A 24,250-nucleotide genomic window follows, 5' to 3' on the forward strand; every position below is an offset into this window, starting at 1 on the left:
TATTTGACGATTGCAATTGCCAAAAACCGAGGGTCTTGCATTTTTGCGAGGACATCGTAATTCGATAGCCCTTGAAGTTTGTATACTCGGTTAGTGTGCACGATGCCTGGCCGTAGTACTTTGTTTGGGTTTCTTAAATGTTGCAGCATGGATTCCCGGCTGGAGGATTCATGTCCGATACCTCCGGCTGGAACTCCGCTTTATGAGCTCTATAGTCGCCATGGCGTGGGTCCTATCGTATATAATGCATATTGGGTTCGTTACACTAAAAAGGATGGTGTCCTTAGTTGGCCACCTCATGGTAGTTTCGAGACTGCTATTTTAGATAACTTGGAAGCTAAATTATTTAAAAGGAAAGCTAGGCCGGCCATGTTTGATTCCTTCCGGTTATGGCGGAAAGAGGCCAAACAGAAAGAAATCAAACAGAATAAGAAAAATAAACGAGAAGGTGTTATTACGGTGATGCGCAATGCAGAACAGTATCAGTTAGATAAAGATGAGAAAGAGCAGGAAGTTAGTGCTCGGCTTCACCACATGGCAGTGGACAAATGTTATCCGGCGCTACCTTCTACGACCGATAAGGCAGGAGAAGAATCAGTGGAAGATTCGCTTTTGTCTTATCTGATGAAATCGCCACCTCCCTATGCTCCTGATGTTATGGGTCCCGTTCGTCCACCTCTTCCTCAACCCGCTGATTTGGCGGCTGCTGGTCAGCCCGCCGTTCCTCCCGTACTCCCGAATCCCCTTGGGCCACAGATCGTACATCCTCTTGTCCCGGCTTCTCTCCCTACTGCGCCTTTCCAAGTTCCTCCTCAGCCTGTCGTTCCCGCTACTCCTGCTGCTGCGTCTACTTCTACCGTTTCCACCCCTATGGCTGCTACGCCTGCATCTTCGTCTTCTTCTCCTTCTGTTCGTAGTCGTCTCTTGACTACTGTTGCTTCTCTTTATTCTCCGCTCTTTGGGCCGATACTTGGTTCGACTCTTTCAGATGTTGCTCAAAGACGCAGCCAGCTTCCTGATGGTAGGGAACGTGAATCGTTGGTGAAAACTGCACGTAGGTGGATTCGCAACCCTGTTAAATACACCCCACGTGTAGTGTTCGAAACGTTTTCTCAGTTTAATGTGCCCACGCAGCGATTCGTGTTCGAAGAATTGTGTAAGTCATTGAAAGAGGAGTGGGACGATGATATAGCTGATGATATACCACCTGAGGTTTCCGAGCTACAGCTTCGGTTTGCCACGGGTGTCATTGTAGGTGACAAAGTTCGAGAGGCTCTGGAACGCTTGTTATCCTTTCGATGTACAGTGCAACCGCGTGCGCTGTTTAAGGACGCGACCGCGGAATGGATGGCACAACCTGGCCAATATCCTATGCGGGAAGTTCCCCCGGTATGGATGCCAGGTGACGCTGCTGCTAACCCTCCTGTCCCAGGCCATTTCCAGAGAGTGTGGATACACCTCCCTTGGAAGCGATCGGAAGTTTTGCAAGTGAAACAATCCCTACCTGATCCCCGTAAGAATCCTGCAGGGTACTATAAAGAACTGTCCCAATTGGTGGATGCTACTGTTATGAACCTAGCCGACATTGATATGTTGTTTGGCAATGTGGTGCCTCAGCCGATTTGGGCGAAAATTCGGCACGAGAATCACGTAGCCGAGCTAGGCGGTGACTGGGCTGCCCTTACAGCGGCAGATGCCCGGCAGGTCGGTGGGGCTAAACCCGAACAGATTATTGTGGCTTTGCCCCAGAGGATAATTACCCTCATGAAAACACTTATGCCTGCGATGCGCGTAAATTGGGATAAATTATCGGCGTGCAGGCAAAAGAGAGATGAAAGTGTTTCCGATTTCTTTACGAGGTTTGAGGAAGCGTTCATTGACCATAGCGGTCAGGACATGGGTTCCGAGGGTGGTCAGCGGCTGTTCGTTGATAAATTTGTATCAAATTTGTCACCCGACCTTGGCAACAAGTTGAAGAATTCTGAGAGTGCGTGGGCTGTCTCTACCACTGCCCAAATATTGGCTACGGCCCAATATTACGAAAATAGAGAAAAGGAGGAAAGTGAGCGTGCAGAAAAGAAAACTAAGGATCTCAAAACTAAGGTCTTGTTGCAGCAAGCCTACCCACCGCATCCGAATTTCAGTGATACACAGCAGCCAAACAGATCGCAATCACAGTTCTCTAGATCACAGCCGCGAAATGTTCCGCCTGCGCCTCGCCTTGTGCTGGGCTATAATCAATGTGCATATTGCCGTGGGGAGGGCCATTTGAAGTTTGATTGTCCGGTTCTCCGTGACAGGGCCAATGGCGTATCGGCTCGGGGAGGACGTAGCGGTCCTCAACAGGTCTCTCGTGGTAGAGGTCGCGGAGTTACCCAGAATCAGGCCGAACGCTTTGCGACGTCTTAGGATTCGCAAAATTGTTTCGATCGGCGCGAACCATCGTCCGGTCGGTCTGCACAGTATCATGTGGATGATTGCTATGTCGAGTGTGATGTTGATGCGGACGGTATCTACTAGGACAGCCATAGACAAAGGAAGGGAGAAGTATCAGTTCCGGTTGATCAGAGAGGGCCATATGTTTCAGTAGCCACTATGGGCGTTGTTGAGCCTTTTCTGTTGGACACTGGTGCGGCAAAAAGTTCCATCATGCATTCAAAACTCCCTGGCGCGCCTTTGTCTGGCTTAACGAACATTTCCGTTGGATTTTCTGGCGCCCCCGTTAGCAATCCAGTTTCTAGCCCTTTGCCCCTTACAATTGGGTCTCATGAGCTGGAAGCTCCTTTGATTTTGACTACTGGTTGTGGTGAGAATCTTTTGGGTTTAGATTTGTTGAAAAGGTTACATCCGACTTTGTACTGTTCTCCTACGGGTGTGGAGCTTACGTTGGGTAAGAGCGTGATTTCCCCTATGTATTTATCGATCGACAAGCTCCCATCGGAATTGAGATCTCTTCCAGACTCCTTGTGGGCGACAGGTCCCAATGACGTGGGCCTGTTGGATATACCACCTTATGTTGTCCAACTTAAAGTTGGTGTGCGTTTGCCACGTATACCTCAGTATCGTATTTCCCTGGATGGTGAAAGGGCACTGTTAGCGATCATTTACGATCTGATCGGCAAAGATGTTATTGAGGAGACACGAGGTAATGTGTGCAATAGTCCTGTGTTGCCTATTCTGAAACGAACGGATCCCTCCAAGCCTCCCGTGTATCGTCTAGTTATCGACTTACGGGAGGTGAATAAAGTAGTTGTTCCGCAATTTCCTGTGGTGCCAGATATTACAGCTTTACTGACTCTGATTCCAGCCACTGCATCATGGTTCTCGGTCATCGATCTGAAGAATGCGTTCTTTAGCATTCCAATTGCTGAGGAAAGCAGAGATTTGTTTGGTTTCTCATTAGGTGGTCGTAGCTTCAGATTCAAACGCGCTCCACAGGGCTACTGTGAGAGTCCATCAATCTACAGTCAAGCTCTTAAGAGTCAGCTTGATGCGTTTGTGTTACCGGCTGGTGCAGCCTTGATTCAGTACGTTGATGATCTGTTAGTTGCTGCTGACACTGAACAGCTCTGTAGAGCCACTACAGTGTCTTTGTTACAGCATCTCTGTGCTTTACATCATAAAGTGTCACCTTCCAAATTACAATATTGTTGTCAAGAAGTTACCTATCTCGGTCACTTATTGTCAAAGGCGGGAAGAAGGTTGACCCCTGAACGAATTGCAGCAATTGCTCGAATGCCTGTGCCAGCAACTCAGAGAGATGTGCGTGCCTTTTTAGGTATCACGTCATATTGCAGACAGTGGATCCCGAACTTTTCACTGTTAGCGAAGCCATTGGTAGCTCTCACGTGCAAGGACGTTTTAACTCCTTTGCCTTGGACGGAGGAATGTCAGAAAAGTTTTTCTGAACTACGTGATGCGCTGTGTTCGGCTCCTGTGTTAGGTACTCCGGATTACAGCAAGCCTTTCACATTATACGTCCATGAGAGGGACGGTTGCGCGTTGAGTGTCTTAACGCAACAATTTGGTGATAAGCAGCGTCCGTGTGCATATTTTTCCTCGACCTTAGACCCGGTGGCTAGAGCGTTGCCAAGTTGCTTGAGGGCGACAGCGGCAGCTGCGGCGTCTATTCAGCAGTCCGCAGGTCTGGTCATGGACAATATGCTCATAGTAATGGTTCCGCATGCAGTTGATACTCTCTTGAATCGGACAAAGACTCAACATCTGACGAGTGCAAGGTTGTCCGGGTACGAGCTGACCCTTTTGGCAAGTCATATACAGATCAAACGTTGTAATGTACTGAATCCGGCGACACTGTTGCCGATTAATATAGGATCAGATGATGTCCTGTCCCATGATTGTTATTTACGGACTGAGGAAGAGACAAAAGGTCGTGTGGACCTGAAAAACACTCCTTTGTCAGATCCCGATGGTACTTTGTATGTGGATGGCTCTTGCTTCAAATTGCCGAATGGTGATGTGACGACTGCGTATGCTGTAGTGACGTTGAGTACGATTGTGGAAACTGCAAGATTGAACCAGAATTCCGCGCAAGCGGCAGAGTTAATTGCATTAACAAGAGCGTGTGTTCTGTCGAAGGGAAAGCGAGTGAATGTGTTTACCGACAGTCAGTATGCGTTTGGTGTTGCGCACAATTTTGGAAGATTGTGGAGAGAAAGAGGATTTATGACATCGCATGGTACAAAGATCCAGCACGGGCATCTCGTGAATGATCTTTTGGATGCACTTACATTGCCTAAACAAGTGGCGATCGTCAAATGTAATGCACATCGGAAAGTGACGGATGATGTTGGTCGTGGTAATGCATTTGCGGATGAGATTGCTAAAGAAACGGCTAAGAATCTTGCGACTCGAATGTATGTCACGAGTTTAGTAAGGTGGCCGGCGGAGACTGGTATGTGTGAAAATACTGTTGAAAGTGTGAAAGAAATTCAGAATGAAGCTACTGAAGCTGAAAAGACCAAGTGGAAAGAAAGTACAGGGAAATTGGATATGCATGGATGTTGGGTTGACCTGACGGAAAGCCAGAGGTGGATGTTACCAGACGCATATGTATTAGCTGTTGTGACGATGGCTCATGGGTTGTCACATATTAGTGCGAAAGGAATATGTAAGTTCTTGTCTCCTGTATGGAGGAATGATGGTATCGCTAAGTGTGCCGAAAGAGTGGTTAAGAATTGTATGGTGTGTTTGATGCATAATCCCGGAAAAGGCACCCCCACTCCACCTGGTCATTTCGCTCCTCCTGCTTGTCCCTTTGAGGTTATCCAGTTGGACTTTATCCATATGGAGAGATGCAATAACCTGAAGTATGTTTTAGTTGTGGTTTGCGCGTTCTCCAGATGGATTGAGGCCTATCCTCTTAAGGATAATACTGCCCTGTCCACAGCAAAAATCCTGCTGAAGGAATATTTTCCTCGGTACGGAATGCCGCGGATTGTATGGTCGGATAATGGGAGTGAGTTTGTGGGAAGTGTAATGCAGAGTGTGTGTAAGGGCCTTGGAATTCGTCAGAAATTCCACAGTGCTAATCATCCTCAGGCAGCGGGTTTGGTTGAAGGGTACAATGGTACCCTGAAGCTGAAACTTGCCAAGATTCAAGCTACGACTGGTCTGTCATGGCCTGATGCCTTGCCTCTGGCTCTCCTATCGACCAGAGCAACTGTACACTCTCGAGTAGGGCTCAGCCCATATGAGATTGTGTTCGGTCGTCCTGCGAATATTTGGGGAGTCCCGAGACCTAGGGCTTTTGATAGTCTTGAATATCCAATGTTGATCGATTACTTGCATGATTTGACCACTAAACTACGGTTAATTCACCAACAGGTCTTTGAAGCTCTACCAGCGCAGACAGAGGGTCCTGGACATCAGCTTCGGCCAGGAGATTGGGTGGTTACCCGAAACTTTGGTCGAAAGCGTAATCTGGAGCCAAGATTCGTCGGACCCCACCAAGTCTTGTTGACGACGAGGACAGCGGTTCGACTGGCGGGCCGGAAAAATTGGGTTCATGCCAGCCACACAAAGAAGGTACCGATCCCCTTAGCAACCGACTGTTGGGTGAGAACTGGGATTTCGGCCGCAGAAACTGAGACTCCTTTGCGCTTTGTGCCATTTAGCGACGCTCACCCTGTGGAGGAGGATTCGTCATTGTCAGATCCACAGGTGGAGTCATTAGTAGCAGAGAACCCAAGGTCCGACTCGTCATCTGTTTCATTGAACACTGTTGCGCCATCTGAACAATTGTTCGAAGAGCAAACTCGATCTGGAAGAAGTCGATACTTTCTTCGTTCAAGGACTAATAAAAATTGACAGTATAGTGGTCTTTAACGTTACGAATATTATGAACAATTACATCCTTTCTTTCTGAGTTTTTTGTGCTTTCCACTGCTAAGAGACTTGTAATAAATCGAGGAAACCTCGCCATCCGGGTCACCGTAGGGCCGTGCGGGTACTTCTTTCTGTTTAGCAGGTTTCTGACGTTAGGTTGGTTACTTTTGTCGATCTCTGGGAACTCCTGGGGATTGATAATCGCTACTCAGAACGAAGTGCGTCAAGTACGTCACGGACGGTTTGTAGAGGATGGCATTCTCTAAGCTGGTGGAAGAAGAAAGGGTGTTGGCACAGAGATCAGAGTTATGGAGGGTTGCACGAACAAAATGTTTTTTGTTTCAGGTGTTTCTATTGTTCCTAACTGTATCTATGTTATTGGTGGGTGGAGTGTACTTCGGAGTATCACAATTCTTTCCTTCTGTTCCACCTACTTTTTCTCCTGACTCAAGTTCCCTCACCACTGTTTCCCCACATTCCTTTCATCCTTTGCCTCAACATGAGCAGGTTAGACGTGCGGAATTCATGAATAATTCCTTTATTCAGCTCCTACATCAGCATCAGCTGGTGGTAAATACTACCAATTGCTGGGTATGTGGGTTAATGCCACACACCATGGATAGGGGTATTCCGTATTTGGTCCTTCCATACAGCTCCCAGGGTTCAGCTCGAGCATTCCAAACTATGTTTCGCAGTGCACTAGATTCCTACCCCAGTCGAGAGCCACGGTCTGTCAACTTTGGTCCTGGGCCGTACCACAAGCCTTTGGCGATAGCCATAGCAGATCTGGATAGAGATGTTATTGATGCATCACTCATTCCAGATGAAGAAGTGCAGGCCTATAAGGATCTGAGCGAGACTGAGTATAGTACGTCAGTGGGTGATAGACAACTTAAGAGCTCGTCCCCAATATGGATTGTACCGCACCTTGGAAATTTCTGCTTGCAAGGTTTGGGTCGAAATCCGAGAGCACAACTTGGGAACAGTGCTTGCACTGAAACGTATGTCCTACCGATGCTCTCCTCCCCTGTTTTTCTGACTGCTAAGGGCACCTATTTTGTGTGTTATGAACGCGCATATACATGGTTACCCCGCGATTTTTCGGGTACCTGTTATATTGCGAATCTTTTGCCTCCAACCTTCACAGTTGCTTCGGACTACCACAAAACTAGAGTCATGAGAGGCGTTATTAGCAAAGAGGATACTGCTGGTCAAGAAGCAGGAGACTTCTTTAAGGGTTTCTTGCCGTTTTGGGGACCTATGGTTAATAGTAGGAACCTAAGACAGTTGACCCGTGTGGTAGAGTCGACTGCTAATATTACTGCAAATGCCCTTGGTAATCTAACAGCTGAACTACAGGCGGATAGACTCATGACGTTGCAGAACCGTATGGTTCTAGACGTTGTTCTCGCAGATAGAGGGGGCGTGTGTAAAATTATCCATTCGAGTTGTTGCATTTTTATTCCTGACAATGCTCCAACTGTTTATCAAGCCATCTCGAAGTTGCACAAGATTTCCGAGTCCATACACGTGGACGAAGGTAATTGGACGCTCCTAGGATGGTTTTGGGGCCTGATGTCAACCTGGGGTTGGAAGATTCTAATGATCGTAGGGGCTGTTGTAGCGTTTCTGTTCACGTGTTGTCTTTGTGTGCAGTGTGGTCCTGCCTTATGTGGCCTATGCGCTGCGACGTGTATAAGGCGGCCATCTGTTACCAAGGAGACATTGATGAATAGAATGATGTTCCAGCAGCATCTGAACGATCTGATGAATATTGATATAGATTCCGATCTTGACTAGTGCTTGCCTACATGAGGGCAAAAGGAGCGTCTGAGGTTCCGTGTGAGACGGGACGGCAGTTTTGAGTGGTGACGAATATGGATGAGTTTGGTATCTATGAACCGCAAATGACGAGTATAGTGGGTGTACGAAGTTTCGCTATGCAGCCACGTATGGTTCGCCTCATTTTTGGGTTCGTTCATCCGAACCCTCGGGTTCCATTTTAGATACAGCGTCCATTTTGTTTCTTGCCCTCAGGTAGCCAGCGAACGGGCTTTTTGTCCGCTTCGTGACCCTGGAACTTTCAAGCTAGTACGAAGGACACGTGTTTCTTTGAGGTGACTTTTACGATGAGGGGAATGACACGAGTGAGGCAGATGGCCCCGCTCAAGGCCCATCTTGCCGCTCCGGTCTATTGTTTCAGCCACGCATACATTAGACACGAGGTCTTTGACCCCTCTATCGAGTTTCCTTTATTGCCCCCAACACTCTTTTCTAACCTGTTGTGCATCCTTGTCCTTTCCTTACATCTGTTTTTCGTCCTTCCTTAATGCTTTTGTGGTTGGGAGGAAATGTGTTTATTGCGGAGGGAATATGTTTTTACAGTTGGGAACTGGCAAGACTGTTGTAATTATGTTCCGGCCTCCTGAAACATGAACGCGACCCTTTTGAAGTTTATTGTGGGAACCGAGTTGTAACCTTTGTTCGCCATACTGTGCTATGGCAAAAATGTGTATAAAAGGAGCGACCCACTTCTACGAATTTGAAGCAGTCTCCGAGAACCTACACGTTGTGTACTTCTTGTGACCTCTGTATCCCTGCAGTAAATAAACGCTGATCTCTGACGTCGCTGGAAGTGTCCCGTGTCTCTGTGTTTGGTACGCCAGAACAGGTAACCCACGAAGGTTTCAGGTGTTGTCCCCTGGCACCGCTGGGTCTTAAGAATAACCCAGTCCTTCATAATCTCTTTCACACCTGACTGTTCCTGCTTTATGGCTCATTTCTATCAACAGGAGCTGCCCGTGTTTTATTGGGGCCTATCGATATCTAATGTGGGATCTGAACCTTGCTGTGTAAATAATTGTGGGCTGGCTTGATTGGAATGTGGGATGGTCATCATGACTCTGCTTTTTCGTTTGTAATGTATACATGTAATAGCCATACCATAAACCTAGGAATGTATGCCTGAGGCAGGAAAAAGTGTATTTAAGAAGAAGTCCGTTTCTATGATTTTTAGCAGTCTCCTGAGAACATACACGCTGTTGTACTTCTAGGATATCTGTAATTGGTCTGCAGCCAATAAACAAATCTTTGACTTCACCCAGAAGACTCTGTGTTTCTGTAGGTCTGAAACAGGGAGTAACCCAGAAGTCATAGGGTGTGTTCCCCTGCACCGCTGGGCTTAAAATACCCAGTACTTTACAGGTCAGAAAAAAAGCAGGAGGAAGGCAAAAAGTTTAGGGATGACCCCGCAAAAAGGGCCAGGTCCAACAGCTCCTGTTTTTGAGTCTCTTGGATATTCCTCACTAGGCCAATCTACAGTAATTTTACACTCTGTCCACAAATCTGCAGGTACCACTATGTCAAACAGACCATCCAGATTCTTTAATAAAACCTTTGAAACTTTTACAAACCTCTCAACTTGTCTGTTCCACTTTACTGGTTTCTCTCTCAATTTTGGAAAATCATTCATAAAAGACAAAATATCATGTCTATTCCATGGCACATGTACGTACCCCCCTCCAGGTACTTCTCTCATCGGATACGACCTTTCAGCTTTTTCTGGCTCTCTCATGACATATTCAGATGTTGTTCGATTTACCTGTGCTTCTTCCTTTCTCTTTGCCCATCTAACTTTCCATTTTTCAAGATCTCCCCACTTTTGCAACAGCAATAACAATTCCTTGATCTGCAACTTTCTTCCAGACACATTCATGTTTTCCAAATCCTTATCAGAAAATTCTGCTCTATATGGTTTCTGTAACACTTTTGATTTCCCTATGTCAATTCCCATTTCTGATGCCAGATTTGTCAGTTTTTCATGGAATGTCTTTGTATTTTGTGTAATGCTTCTACAAATAAACAGTAATTATTCTTCACTGTATGTGTTTAACCTGTCTAGACCCACATTTCCAGTAGCCATCTCTTCCAATTCTACTCTCAATTTGAAAATGTCTAATAATTTTGGCTGTGCATTCGGCTTCTCTATTTCTTGGGACCATCTTTCTATATCTTCTGGGGTTACTATTGTGGCACTTCTAGTTCCTGATGATGTTTCTAGTCTAACTTCCTTTGAACAACTGGGCAAATGTATTTTCGGGGTTTCCATCATCGGCTCTCTTATGAGCAAATCCATTAATGATATTACTGATTCACATTCCCTTGCTTGATCATCTATTATTATTTTTTCTTTTCTAGGTTTTATACTTGGGGTAGGCATTACAGGAACTTTAGGACAGTTTGATTTTTCTCCATACAATGGAATTACTGGGCCTATGGTCACTGGTATTGTCAATGCCTCGGGATGTGCGTTTATCTGAGCTATTTTCTGAATCAATTCATCTCTATTCTTATTTATTGCCTCCCTTTCCTTGTCTTGAAGTACCCTAACTGTGGTGTCATGTACTATCTCTGGAACCAAAGGTGTCTCTATCATTGGGGCACTAGGGGTAATTCTGTTGAAACCGTCATTATGAGGTGGAGGACTGTTCATCAATATGTCTTCTAGGTATCCCTCTTCTGCTTCCCCGCTACCTAACATGGTTAAGTGCTTGGTTTTCACTGTACATTTACCTCCTGTCTGCTCTTCTGATGCTAACACAGGGTATAAACCTTCCGCCACCATGGCCTGTCTCCATTGTTTCATTTGACTGTCTCTAATTTCTCGGGGACATTTTGGGTAATATTTGCTTCGGGTCCTGGTACTTCGGGGTCTGTCACGTTCAAAGGCCTCCATTCCCCATTCTTCTAAAGCTTCTTATTGGGTCAGTCTGGGTTTTAATTCATTCATTAATGTTCTTAAGTTGTACAATATTCTTCCATTAAAGCTTCCGTATTTGGGAAATGCCAATATGCCATCATCTTTTGTGTATTCTACCCAATTTTCTAACCATACACAGGTATAATAGCCTCTCTCCACCATCATGTATGATGCAGGCGTATTTGGAGGAGGAATGAGAATCCCCGCTCAAATCTTGATGGGTTTGCCCTTTTTGAAATAATTCTTAACTTTTTGTATAAATGACATTTTTCTCTTTTCTCCGTACATTGCGTGCTTGTGCTTGTTAAGGTACTGCTCGTAAGCAAACCATACAAACCTTCTATCTGGTCCAGTCCCTGTTAATGTTGGATAGTACATGCAATCTCCTCTATCTATTCTTATTCTCTGGATCTCTATTTTGATGACCAATCAGATGCTTGCTTTAATAAAATAAATTCTCCAATACCAGCGTGGTTTCTATTCGGTAGACCAATCAATTTCTACTCTGTTTGCTTGCTCAGCCAATGCTTGCACGTCTTTTCTGTGATGTCAGTATCACTCCTTACTACTGACCCCTCCTTTACAATTTTGCATCAACTACACGCCCGCTGCTTCAACCAATCACAGCCCGCCTCTCAGTGACGTCAGTGCAACACCCTCAACTGACCCCTCCTTTACAAGGTAATGCTAAAACTTATTTTCTCACAGAAATTTCACACAATTTCATTAATTAACAACATATAAACATTCGCTATTGTGTCTGACCCACTAATTCAAAGAACAGTAAGATTTCTTTCACTACGAGTAAAACTCTTCCGCGTACTCTTCACACACTGCGTGTAAAACCCTTCCGTTTTACTCTTCACACAAGCATCAGAGAACCTGCTACTCCTTCAGTATTACCCTTTCTAGGTGATATAATACCAAAATTTCACCAGCGAACTCCTCGCTACCAATTATTCTCATCAACACACCAGAAATTAATCCCTAACTTAGTGCTTCTAGTCCTGCGTAACTTTCAGCACTTTCTCGATCCAGACCAATAACCTCACTGCAGTGTGGCTTCCACTCGCCACCCTCTATTCAATATTCCCGGGAATTTCCAGACAACATAGAACAAGACACTAACTTACTGAACATGAAGAGTTAAAACATGTAATCAATAACCAATAAATCCTGTCCTATGAAATTACCAATATAATCAAATACCATCAATTCAAAATGAGCAACATTTTCATCAACAGTCAACATCCTTACTATTTTCAACACTTCAAAAATATATCCTAGCACATTAACAACATTTCACAACCCTATTGATACTCACACCACTCCAGCAATCACCTTCTTGCATCACCTTCCAGTACTGCTTTGCCAGTCTTCAGGTTCTGAACATTGGAATCAGGAATCAGGACTTGGACATTTCTCTAACTTGGGCAATTATTTTACTTCCCTCCTAAGGTCAATGATCCATTAGTTGAATAGTTGATGGTGATATTAATAATCCTTAATCACCAAACTAATCAATAATGACCATCCTCTTGCTACCAGTTAAACTGACTGAAATTGAAACTGACAGCATTGCAGTAAAGAAATTGCATTGAACTATTGCAGAAATGAAAATGTTTGAAGGTTTAAAGAAACTGTTGGGAGGTAAAGTTAAAAATGTGTTTTTAATTGGTGATTCTCCTGAAGGAACACTTGTGCATGTTATGTCTACCAATTTGGGACAAAATTCATGTATGTGGGTTCATCAATGGTGCAAGATTACTGAAAAAGAGGGTCCTTTGAGGTTTCCAAAAGATGGTACTTTTGATTTGCAAATTCTTGGCAAATTAAAGGGAAGTGTTATGTGAAATAAAGACACCATCTAGAGCTGCACAATTTGAGGCCTTAAGCATGTGGGAAAAGACAGCAAAAGACAAAGCAATTGAGGATAAAAAGGCAAAGCACCAGATGCAGGAGAAGGGAATTAATGATGATAAAAAGCTTCAAATAAATAATGATTCAGGGGATGAAATAATGGATGCGTTGTTAACTGAGTGTCTGCCACTTTATGTGGTTCCCATTAAAAATACTCAAAATAGTGTACTAGTGAGTACTACAGTGGCTACTGCTTCTGTTAAACAGAGAGAAACACAGATTGAGAGAACTGTGCAGACATTTCAGATTGACCCACTAACTGGTGATTCAGCACTGACAGTGATACCTCCAGGTGTTACTGCTTCAAATATGACTGATTCAGTCCAGATATCACAAACTGCAGATGCACAGGCAATGCCTAGAAAATTTGTGACTGTCCCAATTAATATTATCCCTACTCAAAAGGTTCAAACAGCTGCAGAAGGAGTGATTATGGCAGGGTTTATTTCAGAAACTCAGAATTCACAGATAATTGAACAGAAATTACCCCAGACAGTACAAGCACTGGAAGGTGGGGGAAAAATTTTATTTACAACATCTGCCGCCCAGAATAAAATAAATATATTTGAAGATGGGATTTTTCAAGCCTGCTTTGAGGAAGCGGCAGTGATAAAAAGATAAAAAGCATGGGGGACCAAATTAACCCAGAGCCTGAAAAAGAGAAACAGCTATGGGCCCGATTCCGATCCGGGTCGGAAAGCACTCCGACCGAGCCGGATCCGGAGTGTTTTCCGACCGAGCCGGAGTCCTGCAGTCCGACCGAGGGAGTACGATGCGGCCATGTGCTGTCGGACTCGGTTCTGTCGGACTCCCATAGAAGTCAATGGCAGCCGGTCGTACGATGCGTACATGGTCCCCCATTGACTGAATGGGTACGTCTCGCGCAAGGGCACCCCCTACAGTGAGTACGCGTCGGTGCCATCCGCACCGTATATGCCTGTGTTGGACAGACCCATGTTGTGTCTGAGTCGTAGGGATGCGGGTGACAGGGGGTCCGACGCGGACCCCCAAAGGCAACCACCCGGACGATTTGTGAGCCGGACCCTCCGGCTCGCACAGGCTGTCCAACGCGTGCATCGTACTGGCTTGGTCGTGAATCGCATCCATTGAACGCTACGGTTAGCTTCCGACCGAGACGTGCGGAGCAGTTCGGACCCGGAAACTAGTCGGTCGGTGAATTTCATGTAGCTCGCATCGTACTTGCTCGCTCGTACAGCTGTACGAGTTGGGGGGAAAACATGCGTACGGCACATAGTTTTTCCTGCCGGGTCGCGTTCGGTGCCCTTCCGACCCTGATCGGAATCGGCCCCTTAGTGTTTTAAATTCAACATTTGAACATGAAATTAACAGTCCCTGCTATTTAAATCATGAACATGTGAACAAGTGTCGGGAGAAAGAATTAATTTCCCTGAGCTAGGAAACAGCTACATGTGCAGTAACTACACATGATATACTGACTGATTTGGCTCAAAAGTATGAAACTGATGTTTCAGGAAGCTTTCCATTTGAGAAAAGTTCTAGGGTACATATGAATGATGAAGCAAATGAGAAAATGCAGTTGCACATTGAAGAAATAATAAAATATAATTTCAAATGCAATGGGTTTGAGAAATTAGGAGACAAGTGTGCAAGAAAACATGAGAAGAAAAAGAAACCACAAGACCTAGCAAGGAAACTGGATAAGAAAAAGAAACCACCAGATCTAGTTGAGGAAAATAATAAGCAGAATGAGGGAGAAGCTTGTGCTTACTCATTGAGAGAAAAGGTGGGAGAAGTGCATGTTCATTTGCCACTGAAAAAAGGTGAACTCGCAGCATTTCTGAACACATTCACACAATTGAGAGACAAACTTATGCTGTGGCACCCACAAATTGATGGATTTGTTGAAATTTTAATGGAGTTATGCATTAATTTGGAAATGTTCTTTGACATTGCCATGCAGACTGAATTGTGGTTTGAATCTAAAGTTGTTTTGCAAAGGCCAGGTGAGGAAACAATGAAAAGGGTTTGCATGAATGCACCTTCATTTTCTGTTGTTATGGAGAAAAACGTAGCAGTGATTACTTTCCTGAAGGGCAGAGTGCCAGAAAAGGATGTTGATTGGGTACAGATTAAATGAACACAGGATGGAAGTAAAGGCGTTTTGCTTTGTGCAAATTCGGTTATGGATGTTGCACTGCTGGAAAAAGTATTATTTTGCCATCTTTATAACAGATTTGAGCATTGGAAGAAGACATTTAAATTTAAACATGATGCAGCAGTTGGAAATGTGCAAATACAGAGAGAAATGCAGGTGCAAGATGTGTCAGCAAAGCAAATGCAAATGTCAGTTCAGAAACAGGTACCAATGGCAGGAGTTTTTTAAGCCCAAATGGTTCCACAAAATATGGAAAATGCACAAATTAATTTAAATACGTTATCCAGAGCAAATGTGAATTATTTCTAGAAACAAAATCAGAACCCAGTTCAACAGGTTACTGTATTTGAAAATGAGAGTTTTAACAATAACAATTCTGAATTTACCAAGTCCATTGTGAAAGCAGTGGAAGGTCGAGACTTAGTTGGAGTATTAAACAAAGAAATTACATACCCAATTTTAGAAGAATTTGCACCACAAATAGGCCCATTTGCGGAAAGTTACCAATTTATTGTTTGTGTTCTGGCAGGAAAGCAATTTTTTTGCAAATTAAACAGCACAGATTACTGTCCACCAGATAATGTTAATTTTTAAATTCCTGAGGAGGATGTGCATTTTAAAATGGCCCAACAAGAGACAGCTGAGGCATTGTTTTCAGAAAAGACAGTTGATAAATTACCTTCTGATTTGAAAGAAATAATAAACACAGAAGTAAGGGAGTTCACAGAGAAAGATGTCAGATTAATAAAATGTGCAGAGCATATCTTAATCAAATTAGAATCAGATAACATGTATTCAAGAACAGCATCAGTTGCAGAACTTTTACTCATAAATGGAGATACACTGGTAAAGTATTTGTGATGGAATTGATTGGGAGTTTATGTAACTTTCTGATCACAGGTTCACAGAAACTAAATGATAAGAACAGATTAGTGCAGGAGATTCATAGCATAAGGTTTCCATTGTCCTGTGGTACCGAATCCAGCCAATATATTTTTTCACATTCCATGAGCTGAAGAATGGCATACTGTTATTAATTTTTGTCAAGTTCATGTCACAGTGCCATTGCATGAGAATAGTCAGGAGTACTGTCAAAAAGAAAATGAATGTCTGGGACACATAATTGGAAAGGGAGCTAGAAAGGTGTCACCAGAGAGCGTGGAAATAATTCACCAGATGAATCCACTTTAAATTCAGAAAGAAGTCAGGATGTTTTTGGGAATGGTCGGTTGCTATAGTGAGTGGTTACCAAACCTTTCCCTAGTGGCTAAGCCTTTACTGATAATAAAGTAACGATGGTTCTGTCAGGTGAAAAAATTCCTTAGACAATTGCACAAGTCATTGGTTATTCATAGAAAGCGATCAGTCATAAGCAACACACATACAAAGACATTTAGGGTATTTTGAGGTTTTTATATAAATTACGTCATTCATATATATATATACCCAAAAACATTTGAAAGGCCGTCAAAGCACACAGTGAAATACAGTGTGTGACAAGGTGACAAGTGGTGCTCAGTGATATAGTGCGTAATATGTACAGAGTGATTATGAAGGGGGTTAGAGGACTCGGGAGGCCAGAAGGCGAATGTTTTTAGTAGTTCTGCGAACTGAGTCAATTCGTATTTTGCAGACTCCTGCAACTGGTCCAGCGGATAGTGTCGACGTTTCAACCCAGGGTCTGCACTACTATATGGTCAGTGCAGGTCTTCATCAGGACAGGGACAAGGGACTGACAGCCTGTAAGTAGTAAGATGCCCTAATCAGGTGTGTTGCAGGAATAGTATGCTCAAGTGAATCAGGGCACACATGATGGTAGATAACTCACCTAAAAGAAGCCCAAATGGACTTGTAGACAGTTATTCTGGGCAATTCAAAGTGACATAGAATTTTCTGGGAGCGTAGGTATCTTCCACAGTGACCTCGCTTGTTGAAATGTCTAAAAAATGAACGTGAGTATGTAAATAAGAGACTTCCCTCGTTGGGAGTAAGGAGCCTACTTGTTGGAAGAAAGCAAAAAGGCAAAAAACTCACCCAGAATTTGGACTGATGGGAGTACCCTCGGAAGTCTCGGGACATCTAGTGCAGTTCAAGTTGGAGTCATTAGCGCAGCGTGCTGCAAGTGTTTGGTCAAATAGGTCTGGTCAAGATCTGTAGAGAGGCAGGATTTAATTAGCAAACCGCCATCTAGCTATGCGGCGAATATGGGCATTTAAAACTGAGTATCCATACGGGCTGCTCACCTCCGTTGCGAATCAATTAATGAAAGGTTGGTCACGGGCAGCAGGCATGAGTCCTGTCTCGTCAGTATGCATCAACAGCAAGACTCGGTGTGAGCCTGCTGATATATGAATGCGGGATGGGGGAACGTGCACGTGTACATCGCACATTACAGATTGTCAAGAATACCTCCGTTGCGCCTTCCTAGCCTTTAGCGCCCTACATGTCCCAGAAGGCCAAGTCCCGAGGAAGGGATTTAAGCGCTAGGGGCGCTCAAGACGGTGCGCGTAATTAACGTCACCCGGAACTCTCGCGGCTGCGAGAACGAGAAGAGTCCGACGTCCGAAGTTGCTGGATTTGAGATCGACTTCGGAGGCTCCTTGTCCTGACCCCCTTTTGTTACCATGGGACCTGGCGGGGAAGTCTACCGCGCGTCCCTAGTCCTGAAGCAGACGGCGAGTCTGCGAGTCTTTCGGTGGCGGTGCCCACAGAAGGTAAAGGCCTTCGATTCAGAGGGGCGGCTCAGCCCCATTGCTCCGTGTTAGCTGCGGGTCGGAAGCGGACCCATTCCGAGCGCTGCAACGCCCAGACCAGGTGCCCCCCAACCAGGTACTGAATTTAGACTGTAGGAGGCGGCGGAATACAGCAGTGGTCACAACTGCGTATTATCGAGCGCCCTCCATATCTCCGCATTCATTTCCTTATCTTTGTTTACGTTCGATTTCGCTCCTCAAGGACAAATCCCAGTGCGAAGAGCTTTATAACTATGGATAAATAACCTGTTGTCTTGGCGACATTGTGCTAAAACTATTGAACACTGCCAGGAGTTGCCGGTGAATTGTTTCCCCTGGTCTTTACAGCCTCTGAGTAAGGTGGAGTTAACCTTACAGGTGAAAGAGGCTACTGCTGATCCTTGGATACCCATCAGTCCCGGCCACATCCCGGGGAAGGGTAATAATATGGTAGAGGGAGGGGAACGGTCTTTAGTATGTTATACAGGAAGTGTATCAGGCGGTGATGCTTGTGTTTTATATCATTCCAGGTGTCTGCTTACTGGGAGGGCAGGTATCTACCTCGGGACCACGGCTATACTTTTACAGGTAGAGGCATTGCATTAATAGCGAGAAGGGTGTAGAATAGTTAGAATTGCCTGTATTTGATTCTGTTGCCTTTGTCGTTTCAGGTTTCCCTTCCCCCGCTGTCCCTTCCCTTTCCCTCGCCTGATAGTTCGAATGCCCTGTTTAGTTATCTCTCCAGGGGATTGGTAATATCAGGAGGTGGACGCTTTACTCTATATGACTGAATCCTGCGGAGCCGGGCCTGACACAGATCCTGCCGCGAGGGACATCAGTTGCTAGGCAACCACAGACGCTTGGCGCTCGACCGCGTCATAAGCCTTATGGTGTTGCCTCGTTGCATGGCAACCAAAGCTGGCGCATCACTGTCGATGCATGTGGAAACAATTCAAAGTAGCAGAAGGCGGACAGGGAGGGTGACAGTATACTGACTCGGCAAATTATAGGGAATTCTCATGAAATTAAAATGATTGGTTATTACTTATGTGCTGGCATTGGTATCTTCAACTAAACGTGACATAATTATTCGCCTGCAGTGTAGACAATACATACATTATAAGGCAATTAATTGACGACATGGCTGTATTTTGAACAATGCGCTTAACATATACATTGCAGTGTGATTACACCTGAGTCCACACATTAAACAATAATTTAGGCAGCAAGTGAGCACTAGGAATTGTCATACAATATGTATACGGCTCTTGAGTCATTCAAAATACTGGGTAAGAGAAGACATTTGTTAAGGCATGATATGCACATTTACATAAAATGTGCACGAGTATGTACAGTGCAATAAAAAACAAACGTCAGGCGTTACGTGCATTGTATATACAGTGATGAGAATAAAACTAATAGTACCTTATATAGAGGACTTATGTGGTCAATTTACATGAGTGCCCATCAGGGCTCATCACTTGATATTATGTGTACACTATGTACAGTGGTTTACAGTGGTAAATTAACATAAAGCCCCCAAGAGGGCACTACAGGCTTACTGACTTTAACACTGTCACCTTAAATAGAAAGTTGGACAAATTATCAAAGGATTTGAGAAACTACGACAAAAACATAACATATCCATACCTGTCTGACGACTACTACCAACAGGATAGCCAAGGCTTCTTTACTAACAAAAGCAGACAGGGTCCGGGGAGATTCTATACTTTTTCGAATTCCTCGGCAGGCAGTGGCTCAGGGCCGGATTCACAGAACTAACTTAAGACAAAATCCTAAACTTACTATCATTTTGGTATTCACAGAAGGCACTTACTCATTTTGGTATTCACAGAAGGCACTTACTCATTTCGGTATTCACAGAAGTTAGGAGTCCTAACTTTAGGACTCCTAAATGCCTTCTGTGAATACCGAAAGTCTTAAAATTAGGATTTCTCTCAGTTTAGTAGTAGTAAGACTCCTAACTTTAGGACTCCAAATGCCTTCTGTGTATACCGAAAGTCTTAAAATTAGGATTTTTCTCAGTTAAGTAGTAGTAAAGTTAGGACTCCTAACTTTAGGACTCCTAAATGCCTTCTGTGAATACCGAAAGCCTTAAAATTAGGATTTTTCATAGTTTAGTAGTAGTATAGTTAGGACTCCTAACTTTAGGACTCCTAAATGCCTTTGAATACCGAAAGTCCTAAAGTTAGGACTCCTAACTTCTGTGAGTACCGAAGTGAGTAAGTGTCTTCTGTGAATACCAAAATGAGTAAGTGCCTTCTGTGAATCCGAAAATGGTAGTAAGTTTCGGATTTTGTCTTAAGTTAGTTCTGTGAATCGGGCCCTCAGACTCTGATTCAGATAGACCTTCCACCAGTCACCAGGGTAACCAAGGACCCTATTTTTTAGGGGAGAGTTACCGCCAACAAAACAAGGGCGGAGGGAAAACACAGAACTGGGAGAGACAAGGAGGTTGGAACAAGAGCAGGAACACGCAACAGGCAGCATCACGGGTACGCTTCTACCAACCAGAAACACATGGGGAGATCTCCACACGGAGGCAAACATACAGATGGTAGAGACCCATAGAGAAAACAATAATGCCACCCAGCTAGCTAGTGACCATACCATATTACCATTGACTATACCAGCAGCAATATGCCAACAACAACTAATCAAGTGATGGTTAACACTATCCCACATGGTAGCATCACCATAGAACCACCTAATCAATTTGAAGGGTTATAGCAGAACAACAACCCAAACCAAAGCACCAAACCTGATCGCTCAGACCCGATTATGAATCTGTCTCACCACACTATATCCCAAGCTGAGAGAGAGGTGCTTTCGAAGGGACTTTCTTTTGTACCAACGGTGATACCTGACTCATTCCAAATGAAACTTGAACTTCAACGTTTCTTCCGCAAGATTAGACTGAAATATTACTTCAGTAAAAACATCTATAATCCAGTCTCAGCAGCCACAAACTTCAGACCTGCATCCACGTTCACACCAGGAGCTTACCTGATGAGTGAGAGGATACTGGCGTATGAGAAAATTGTACTCCAAGAAACTATGCAAATCCTGGAAGAAAGAAAATACATAAAATACAACACCAGCAAGGAAGAAAAACTGGCATTACTCTCCCTGGGTAATGACAAGTCCATTGTTATCAAAGCAGCGGACAAGGGTGGTGCGGTAGTACTACAAAACACTAGTGACTATGTAGAGGAACTTGAACTACAACTGGGAGTTTTGGAAAGCTATCAGCCTACCCCACTGGACCCTACCCCCCACCTGAAATCCTTGATAGAGATACTAACTAAGGATGGAATATCTGAAGGATTCTTGAGCCAATCAGAGCATGATTTCCTCAACAAAAAAGAACCTAGGATCCCTACCATATACACATTGCCGAAGTTACATAAGCGCGCAGGGAAGCCACCAGGAAGACTGATTGTTTCGGGTTGTGGTTCCATTTTGGAACCACTTAATCAATTCATTGACCATTTTTTACAACCTTTTGTACCAAAGACAAAATCATTCGTGAGAGACACCGTGCACATCATACAGCTGCTTGAGGGTCAGGCATTTGATGTACAGACACAACTACTTGTCACACTAGATGTGTTCTCACTTTACACATCAATTCCCCAAGACAAAGCATTGGACGTCATTAGAAACACACTAGACGCAAGACCAAGACCACATTGGATCCCAACGGACTTTTTGATTTCTCTACTAGAGATTGTCATGAAAAAGAACTATTTTATCTTCAAAAGACAATTCTACTACCAGTGCAAGGGAGTAGTGATGGGGGCTACCTATGCACCTAGTCTGGCGAATATATTCATGGACCACTATGAGTAGGAACACCTGTACAATCACGCTAACCCATACCTCAACCTGATTGCGATATGGAAACGTTATATTGACAACGTCATAATGGTTTGGTCTGGCAGTACCAACGAACTGAAGGAATTCTACAACTGGTTGAACACCAGATCTAATGACAATCAATTCACGATGACGAGCAACAACAAAGCGATAGACTTCTTGGATCTCACATTTCGAGTAGAGGAAGGATTACTGTACTGCAATCTCTACCGAAAACCAATGGAGAGAAACTCATTGCTGAAGTACGAGTTACACCATCCCCGCAGTCTGAGGGATAATTTACCCTATGAGCAATACCTCAGACTAAGAAGAAATTGTACAAGGAAGATTGACTACTTTAAGGAATCTGAAACCCTCACTATCCGTCAAAGAAAAGGGTTATCCAACCGGATTGCTGAAACGGGTCAAAAAACGGGCCTGGTTCTGCCCTCGTGAACAGCTTTTGAAGGTCAGTGAAAAGCCCAGGGAGACAGACAATACCTTTTGCGTTACAACATTCAACACCAAGAGCAACGATATAAAGAGTGTAGTGAAGAAATACTGGAATCTGGTTGCAAGTGAACTACAGACCACACAAGACCCTATCTTTGCCTTCAAGAGGGGTAAAAATATCAAGGACACAGTTGTCAATGCGTACCTGGAACCACCAAAGCCACTAGACCTTAGAAGCCATTTCGGCCTCTCACCCATGATCGGGCATCATAAGTGTGGACAATGGAAGGCATGTGATTTATGCCACGAGGGAACCACGTTTACACACAACAACCGAACATACAAGCTTTCACACTTTACCAACTGCAATAGCTCCAACATTATATATGCCATCCATTGCCCCTGTGGCCTAATATATGTTGGACAAACTACCCAGAAACCCAAGGTCAGAATTCTACAGCACATGAGCAGAATAAGATGCGGAGTCCAAGGTGCACCCATGGTCGAACATTTCATGACACACCACCACTCTCCTAACAACATAAGATGGTGGGTCTTAGAGAAGATCAGCCCCAATGCCAGAGGTGGTTCATTGACGAGGGCTCTGAATTTTAAAGAGTGTAGATGGATCCATTGACTAACTCAGTACGGAATGGGTTAAACGAGATGGAGGAGACCGCAAAGCAAATGGGGCAACTCTAACTGCCCAGGGCCTGACCTCTATATCTACTAGCCTGTAGTGCCCTCTTGGGGACTTTATATTCATTTACCACTGTAAAACACTATACATAGTATACACATAATATCAAGTGATGAGCCCTGATGGGTACTCATGTAAATTGACCACATAAGTCCTCTATATAAGGAACTATTAGTTTTATTCTCATCACTGTATATACAATGCACGTAACGCCTGACGTTTGTTTTTTATTGCACTGTACAAACTCGTTCACATTTTATGTAAATGTGCATATCATGCCTAAACAAATGTCTTCTCTTACCAAATGAAATGTCCCGTTGCCCAGTATTTTGAATGACTCAAGAGCTGTATACATATTGCATGATAATTCCTAGTGCTCACTTGCTGCTTAAATTATTGTTTAATGTGCGGACTCAGGTGTAATCACACTGCAATGTATATGTTAAGCGCATTGTTCAAAGTACGGCCATGCTGTCAATTAATTGCCTTATAATGTATGTATTGTCTACACTGCAGGCGAATAATTATGTCACGTTTAGTTGAAGATACCAATGCCAGCACATAAGTATATAACCAATCATTTTAATTTCATGAGAAGTCCCTAAAATTTGCCGAGTAAATGTACTGTCACCCTCCCTGTCCGCCGTCAGCTACTTTGAATTGTTTCCACACGCATCGACAGTGATGCGCCAGGTTTGGTTGCCATGCAACAAGGCAACAACATAAGGCTTATGACGCGTTTGAGCGCCAAACATCTGTGGTTGCCTAGCAACTGACGTCCCTCCCGTCCGGATCTGTAACACGCGACATACACGCGCACGTTCCCCCGTCCCGCATTCACATATCAACAGGCTCACACCGAGTCTTGCTGTTGATGCATGCTGACGACCAGGACTCACGCCTGCTGCCCGTGACCAACCTTTCATTCATTGATTCGCAACGGAGGTGAGCAGCCCGTATGGATACTCAGTTTTAAATGCCCATATTCGTCTCGTAGCTAGATGGCGGTTTGCTAATTTAATCCTGCCTCCCTACAGATCTTGACCAGACGTATTTGACCAAATACTTGCAGCACGCCGCGCTAATGACTCCAACTTTAGGTGAGCAAGCCATGCGGGTGTTGGAACTTCGTCTAATAGTCTCCCCCTGTTTACTTTATAGCCAGTGTGTGGTAGTTAACTTAATCCTATTCCCCACAGAACTGCACTAGATGTCCCGAGACTTCCGAGGGTACTCCCATCAGTCCAAATTCTGGGTGAGTTTTTGCCTTTTTGCTTTCTTCCAACAAGAAGGCTCCTTACTCCCAACGAGGGAAGTCTCTT

The sequence above is a fragment of the Triturus cristatus genome, chromosome 5_2, assembly GCF_964204655.1.
Source record: "Triturus cristatus chromosome 5_2, aTriCri1.1, whole genome shotgun sequence".
Taxonomy (NCBI): domain Eukaryota; kingdom Metazoa; phylum Chordata; class Amphibia; order Caudata; family Salamandridae; genus Triturus; species Triturus cristatus.